The sequence below is a fragment of the Medicago sativa genome, chromosome 1 (genome assembly GCF_051527215.1).
Source record: "Medicago sativa cultivar Bolivia chromosome 1, Bolivia_mono, whole genome shotgun sequence".
Classification (NCBI taxonomy): Eukaryota; Viridiplantae; Streptophyta; class Magnoliopsida; order Fabales; family Fabaceae; genus Medicago; species Medicago sativa.
In genome coordinates this window covers 69777788-69786143 of record NC_140749.1, presented here as the reverse complement: position 1 = coordinate 69786143, position 8356 = coordinate 69777788, and the positions used below count along the sequence as shown (strand labels likewise).

At 34.8% G+C, this 8356-nt stretch overlaps 1 long non-coding RNA gene across 1 annotated transcript; it reads right to left on the bottom strand.

Moving 5' to 3' along the window:
• Positions 1–5342: 5342 nt before the first annotated feature.
• Positions 5343–8137, bottom strand: LOC146956856 (uncharacterized). Its single transcript, XR_015016627.1, has 2 exons — positions 8022–8137; positions 5343–5621 (listed from the first exon to the last, which is right to left on the bottom strand). It is a non-coding gene; the product is annotated as an uncharacterized LOC146956856 (long non-coding RNA).
• Between the last annotated feature and the right edge of the window lie 219 nt (positions 8138–8356).

Sequence of the window (8356 nt, the reverse complement as noted above, 5' to 3'; positions counted from 1 at the left end):
CTTTGTCACTTAATGCTGAACAGGACGCTATTTGACATCTTAGTATAGTAAATTGCTGACTGATCTCTATTATGTTATCATTCCGAGCAACCTTCTATGAACAACGTACATTATTATAATCTCATTGCTTATGACATTATTACCATCAATCATAACTTCATATCTGTTACGTATAGCTAATATTCTAATTTTTCAAGAAGGAAGAACTGATGCAATTATTCACTGCAAGATAATCTAAGAAACCATGTTATCTTATCCATCAGTGCATCTAATATCTTAAATTGCGGTGACTGTTAAACCAAGATTGCAGTTACAAGGCACAAAATGCATTCAAATAAACTTTGCCTTTTTTCTCCTGGAAAGGAAATTTTTCGACATCTACCCATAGTCAATTCATAACTGATCTCAAGTTAGTTATTATTCAAATCATAATTCTATGTTTCCCTATGTAGCGGCGACTATCCAAAATGATTAAGATATTCTTTTCGAACAACTATTCGAAAACTAATCTTTGTGGACAAACTACCATATATTTAATGTCAGTTTCAACAAATGAAACACATGTATTTGTTAGTATATGGTGGAGATGGTTCTCATATTTTAGATTGCGGCGAATTTTTGAATCATTCAAATCATTCTAAATACAATGTTGTTTACAAGGAAATTTTTCGTAATGTACCAGCATGATTTGTTCCCTTTTTTTAAGTTGTATTATTATTTTTAACATTGTATTTGCACAAATATATTATGAATTAACATTATAATTGAATATTTTGTTTGCCATCAATATGACCCGTGCGGCAGCACGGGTGCAAGGTCTAGTTTATTGTAGCTCCATGGTCGATTTTCAGGTTAAGACAAAGAGGTACAACCCTCAAACAACACTTGGTAGTAGACAAACTACCATTTAAAGATTCACCCAAATAACAACAAGAAAGGTACAAACACATCAATTAGTAATTAGATCAAAATTAGTGTTCTAAATTAAAGAGAACTTATTTGGTCCATCTTCTCTTTATCTATATAGAGAGAAGAAAAAAAGAAGAAGAAAAAAAGAGAAGAAAGACCAAAACTTCATCCTAACCTGTTTTATCTTGGTTTTCGGGTGTCAAACATTGATTACGTTTGAACCTATTTAACCGGTGATATCTTATTTTTTCTTGGGAAGGGAAAAAGTAAGCAAAACCCTTGAGAATCGAGGTCTGGGAGTTGTTTTCGCTACGGGAAGGTGTTAGGCACCCATAACGACTATAGTATCCTATAGGAACCGTCTTTAATTTCTACGCGCGCGCTTTATTTTTAAATGCTATTTGAAAGTGTTTATTAAGCCTAAAGGTATTCTAAGTGAAGAATTGGAGGGAGAAGAATGTTTAAATTTTTATTTTATTTGAATTGAAGGAATTTTGATTCCTTGCCTACGTACCCATTTAAGGGATCAAATCCACCGTAGTTCTCTTCCAAAAATGTTTTTGTTTTTGTTGGTTGATTTTAAGTTTGAAAATGGGATTTTGAAGAATAGAAAGAGGCCTCGAGGGCATGAGATTTAGAAAAGGTGAGGTGGAATTAGTTATTTGCAAAATGTGGTCTAAGTATGATTAAAATTCATTAAGTTTTTATTAAGAAAAGAAAAGGGAAAATTCAATGGGATTTTGATCCCAAGGTTTATTGTGAAAAAGATTTGAGTGAAATTTATTCAAGTTTTTTTTTGAAATTGATTTTTCTAAGTATAAAGCCTAAACATTCATCTAAACATACAATCCTAAACATACATCTAAACATGCATATTCTAGCTATGTCCCTAAAGTGAAGTGTGTGCATGTGTCGGTGCTTGTGTCGGTGTACATTATTAGAGTTCATTGTCCTTATTACATCATTGGCCTAGATACATTCTATGGTCTTGCAAGAAATTTAAATTGCATGAAAATAAAATATTACAAGAACTCCTAAGTCTTTACATTCTAATTTTTGCATGAATCTTAAAGTGTAGAAAAATAAAAGGATGAAGATGTGAGATGGGAGATGAAATGCTCATGATGTATGAAATTCAATAGAGGAAATTGTTAGTAATATAAGGCATAGAGAATGGAGATATAGGTAAGTAAAACTATCATAACCAAAAGGACAAAAAGGATATATAAAATAAGCAAGAGTAATGCATAATAGACCTAAAATTTCTCACTAAAGCAAGGCTTAACTATGACTTATAATTCTCATGGTTCAACATATTCTCAAGGCATGAAATCCAGGTTTAAAAAATGAGAATCTAAGAATTATAGCAAGCCTTACATTTTAATGTGAATTTAGGCCTATTTACACTATTTATTCACCAACATTACTTGCAAAGCAAGCAAGTAAGCAACATATGCACATGACCAGTAAAAAACACATTCAAACTGAGGTAAACTCTTCACAAAATCACATATCATGAATCACAAGTGTAAATCAAGAATTAGAAACAAAATTAAGCCAATTTTCATCAATTTTAACATGAAATTCAAGAAATGAAACAAGAAGTAGCATCAACATTCCCTATCAATTTTTCCAGTATAAAACTATCAAAAAAACATCACAAAACTATCAAGAAAACTCTATGAATTTTAATGGCACTTTTATGGAAAATTTCAAGTTCAACAGAGGCGTCATTATCAAAAATAAGGTACAAAATAGCAAGAAACAGGTAAAAACGAAAATCTGCAAAGAAACAAAAACCAGGCCCAAACTAAAGGTGGATCTTGGATCACAGGGAAGATCCTGGAGCGTTGGATTGATCCAGGGAGGAAAAACCCTAGATCCAATGGCTCAGAACACAGGGGAACACACTATGGTGGTGCATGCGCGCGCGTGTGATTAACACGCTGGTATATAAGCTCAAACAAAGGGAAACATCACACAAACCTTAACCATTTCTCTCTCTACAATGTTCTTAGAGAGAGAGAGTCTGCAAACTCTCTCTTCTCCGACCTAACACCGGTCATCTTCAACCTTTCTCCGACGCGGTGGCCGGCGGTGGTGCCGCCGCGTCGGAGCCTCAAGCCACCCAGATCTACGACCTAATCACATGTTTCTGACGCCCTTTCTCTCCTCTATTCGATTCCGAAGCTAGATTTCTAAAAAGATCTTTGGATTGACGTAGATCGGGAAAGGAATTTACGGCTTTTTGACTCTTTATCGTTCTAAAAAAAATTTCTTGGAGGAAAACGTTTTACATCTCTCGATCTACGCCATTCAAACTAGTAACAGAGGATTTGGAAAGAGGAAGATGAGCTAGGACTTTACCTCTGTGTGATTCGGAGATTCGAACAGAGAAGCTTGAAGTGGAGCTTCGTTCTTCGTTTCTGGTGAATGTCTCCTTGTTGCTTCGAACAGATGAACACGTTCTTCTTCTTCTCTCGTTCAACTTCGAATCTGATCTTTCTTCTTCTCTGGTTCAGTTTCGAATTCAATTTCTCTTCTTCTCTTCTCACCAAATCCCTCGTGATCACGTCGGATTTGTCGCCGTTGGTGATGAATCTGCGTTTGAATTGCGAGGGTAAACTCAATGATGATGATGCTTTGGGAATCTGAGAGTTTTCTTCTTGCAAATTCACACTGGTTTTTTTGTATATTTTCGTGAAATTGAAATGAATTTCGATGTGGTGATGATTCTGTGATGTTGAAATTTGTATGAATTGGATGCTTCAAGGTCGAATTGATGATGATTTGTTGCGAAATTGATATTCTGGGATGATTAGGGTTTGAAGGTTCTTCAAACCTTCATCATTGTTCTTGCAGTTTTTCTGTTTTGATTCTGTTTTGGTGAAGAGAGAGATTGTGATTGTGTTTTTGGTGAGTTGGCATATTCTGAATGGATCTGTGATGATTAGGCCCCTTTTATAGACTGACACTTGGACAGGCTGGGCCAATAGAATAGTGACACATGGACTAGACTTGTAACTGACTGGACCAATGCAAAATCAACACGTGGACTGGACTTGTGACTAACTGGACCAATGAAAAATTGACACATGGCACTGGACTAATGACTTGGACAATATGGACTAAAATGCAATTTTTTAGAATTTTAGGACTTAAAATAAAAATAAAAATAAAATGAATTAAAATTGGTAACCGGAAAATAACGTAAAGTGAAACGATTAAAATTGACAAAACGGACTAAAACGAACCAATGGCTTAAATGAGGTACTTTAAAGTAACATCTCTCTGCCGAAATTTCGTGTGAAATGATGATGTAAGATTTTTCCTACATGTCATATAACTATGTACACGTGAGTATATATAGGATCGTTTCCACAGGGAGTTACGTTTACTATAAGCATTTTCACAATAGTTCACATTAAGGGTTTGGATATAATTTGTTTGTTTGTAACACTATATCCATAGATTACAAAAGTAAAAACGAGAGGGTATCGAACTATTTCGCTTGCGGTATAAGATAACGAGCAAGCATAACAGTAGCAATCTCTCGATCAATTAACAGATTCTAGCTTTATAACCAATATTATTACAATCATTTCTACAATATCCTTCGTGTCCAAAGCGACATCGTTATTTCCAAGTTAGCGTTTAAACATTCGTGTCCAAATTCCTTAAACGATAACAAAGTCGATCGGATAACTTAATCGACCGTGTCCAGCCTGATTAAGTATCCGAAAGCATTAAAAGCTTGATTAAAAGTAATTATCAAAGGTTTACAAACTTGTCAAGAGTGATATAACATAAGATAGATTGTTATTCTAGTTCTAGATTCAAGAGTTTGTGTCCAAATCATCTTGAATCTCTTTGAAAGCATTAAAAGCAAGAATAACAACAATATTTAATCATTAAGCTAGAACCATATATATTAAAAGATCAAAAGATTACATAATAGCTTGATTGTTACCTCAATACTACAAAGAAGGTGATAGTTACATATAGACATGTAAACTAATGCAAGAAATGAAGGAAAGATGAAGATTCCATGCCAAGATCCTTGATGTCTCAATGAATCTAGGGTTGAATGTACTCCTTAATCACTTGCTTTGTGTTTCTCTCTATGAAATAGCTCTAACCTCTCTCTAGAAATGTATAAAATGTTTCAATGGAATAGTGAATGACCTAAAAGAGAGGTAAGAATGCTATTTATATGTGCCTGTGTTTTTGCACCTACGCTAATAGCGCAGATTACGCTAATAGCGTGGTATGTCGGCCTATAATCTGGCCAATGGGCTTGTACCACGCTATTACGCTAATAGCGTGGTATGTCGGCCTATAATCTGGCTAATAGCGTGGTCTGTAACACCCTACTTCTATTAAGCGGTAAAACGCGCGAATACATCAGAAATATTCTAGAAATAGATGCTACGTCTCCGAATAAACCACAATTCATACATGCATAAAGATCATGTTATACTACATAGCAGCGGAACAACATATAATTCATAAACAATCTCTGGATCTCCAAACTAAATACAAATGTATCATCCAAATCTCAAATAACAGAATATCTCAACTCCAAATACATAGTCAAATAAACAACATGCAAAGACTATCCTAGATCAGAGCCCTAATCTAGACACTTGCATGAAAAAGAGGAACTCCACTCCTCGGCATCAACAAGCAACAACTAACATCCTGCACGCCGTCTACCCATCCATACAGAGAGGTAGGCGGTCCACCACAGACCACTGAGGGTTAGCATTACATCATCATAATCCATAAAAGATTTAAGCAAGAACATTGGAAATGAAAGATATATTCAAGAATACAAATCATACATGTATTCACAAGTATTCACAACACTTATATCATTCGATATTATCATTCCAAGTTCGTATCAACAAGTGTATCATACACGTATCACATATACATAACCCTCCCTCCTAGAACACTAGCATCACATGATCATTATTATCCCCCATCACTTACATTTCAAGCTATCACATTATTATCATAGCATAGCATACATATTCAACCTCTAATCAAGTCATCAACAAAAGCTCATCATTTATCAACATCAATCAATGAAAACATTACTCACTTCATTACTCATCTAGCATGCTTATCTCAACAAGTACAATTTGTCATATCGAAGTTATAAGCAAGCCATCATCATTAACAAAGAACATCACCACATCATATATGTATATATACATATACAAATCTCACCTCATCATTATTATTAAAATAACCATCATCAATTGATTCACCAAGTGTATAAGCACAAATAATTAAGACATGCAATCAGAGCATAATACAATTATTCACAACCCTCCACAATATTCACCAATGTACATATACACCAATCCACATAATCACAACATTCACCAAATTTCACCAACACACAAATTCACCAAGTCACATATTCAATTATGACACGACTCATCAATTAATCAAATGCATATGATGCTCTAGACTCTTCTAGATGCATGTGGTACCAAACTCCTCCAAGGTCGTCACCTTATGATGCAACAAAAACATCATTATCAACGGCTATAATCAACGGCAATATGGATACAAGTATCCGGTCAACGGCAATATGGATATAACATCCGACACGACATATGATGCATGAACATATGACTCAATCCACAATGCATATGTTCACAACAATTCAACGGCTATAATCAACGGCTATAAGTCAACGGCTATAATCATCATCCAACTATATCATATAGTTCATATCTCCACATAGTTCCTTACATTCCAAATAAAAGAACAATCACAACATATGATCACAAACATCATATTCATCACCTAACAACCATTCATACATCATATCATAATCATATCAATCTAATCATAGAGGGTTCATAAGCAATTGGCCCTCAATGATCATTTTCAATCAAGTTCGTCTCAAAAATCACAATATTGAAAATAATTGAGCACCTAAGCCAAAACCAAGTAAACAAGTTCAATTGCCTATGCCATGTATCCTCTCAAGTCACACATATGTGCAGTAGAGATTACATAAGCATTTCATCGGCCAAATACGATGAATTCATAAAAATCACAAAGTTCGTCTCACCGAAACACTTTTCAAGAAATTTTCCATTTTCTAAGTAAAACAAGTTAAATCCCTCACATCATAGTTTAAATACTACTAAACACCTTAATTGAACTCATAAAATATAAGTTTGAAAGTTTGGAAACAATCCATAAGGTTTGGGTCGACTTAGAAATAGTTATGCGGATTTTTCGTAAAATTTCACCAAGACCACCTTGGAGTATTTGCCTCATAACTCAAAAACCAAGAATCATTTTCAAGTCAAACCAAAGCCATTGGAAAACTAACAAAATTATCTACAACTTTCATGTTTACACCGAAAACCAATTCAAAACAGAAACGAGGGAAAAAGACGCAAGAATGCGAAACAGGGGATGCTGCCACTGTGCAGCTCGCCGTGGCGAGTAAATCTACTCGCGAGGCGAGTAAGCATCACCGAAAGCACCTCCTGCTCGCCTCCAACTCGCCTCCCACTCGCTGTGGCGAGTTGGGACAGTCCTGTTACGAGAAAAACTCACTTTTTCACCCCAAAACCCCAATTTTGACTTCCCAAAGCTCAAATTTGATCCCAAAGTTTGTTTAAACATTTCTAATCATGAAAAGACATCTAATTCCATATAAAATTTACCCCAAAACATTCTCCTAACAAAAATCACCATTTGACCCATTTTCATCAAACTTCAAACAAAACAACACAAAGTCATATCAAACTCTCCAATTATGATTACCCAATGTTTTAATCATCAACAACAACATCTATCAACAACAACAGCAGCTAAACATCATGAATTCACCAACAATTCATCACAACAACATCTCATATCACCATTTTTGGGCAAAAATGCAAAGTATACATATAACCACAACTTAAGCATGTAATTTCATCATCAACAACTCAATTAACATTCAAATTACATACTCAAACATTGCATCAAAACATGAACACGAATTTGAAAGCAATTAGGTTCAATTCAACAATTTCACAAAAATGGGTAAAGAGAAAAAGATGTGAATTATGGTTGAAATCTAACCCTCTTACCTCTAGCACCAAGATTCTCTAACCCAAGCTTCAATTTAGCTCCTAGATGATGAATCCCTCTTGCCTCTAACCCTTGCACTTGTTCTTCTCTCTAGCCTCTATCTCTTATCTTCTCAATGAAAAATGAAATGAAAATGTTGTAACCCTATCTCTTCTCACTAGCATTAGTTTATAAAGGCTCACTTAATGGGCTTATCTCACAAACCTTAATGGGCCTAACCCATTTCTAATTCAACCTTAAAAATGTTACTACTCGCCTACCGGTAAAATATAACACTAACGGTCACTTAACGGTAATTAAAATAATTACTACACCCTCTCTAGTAACTTGGTAA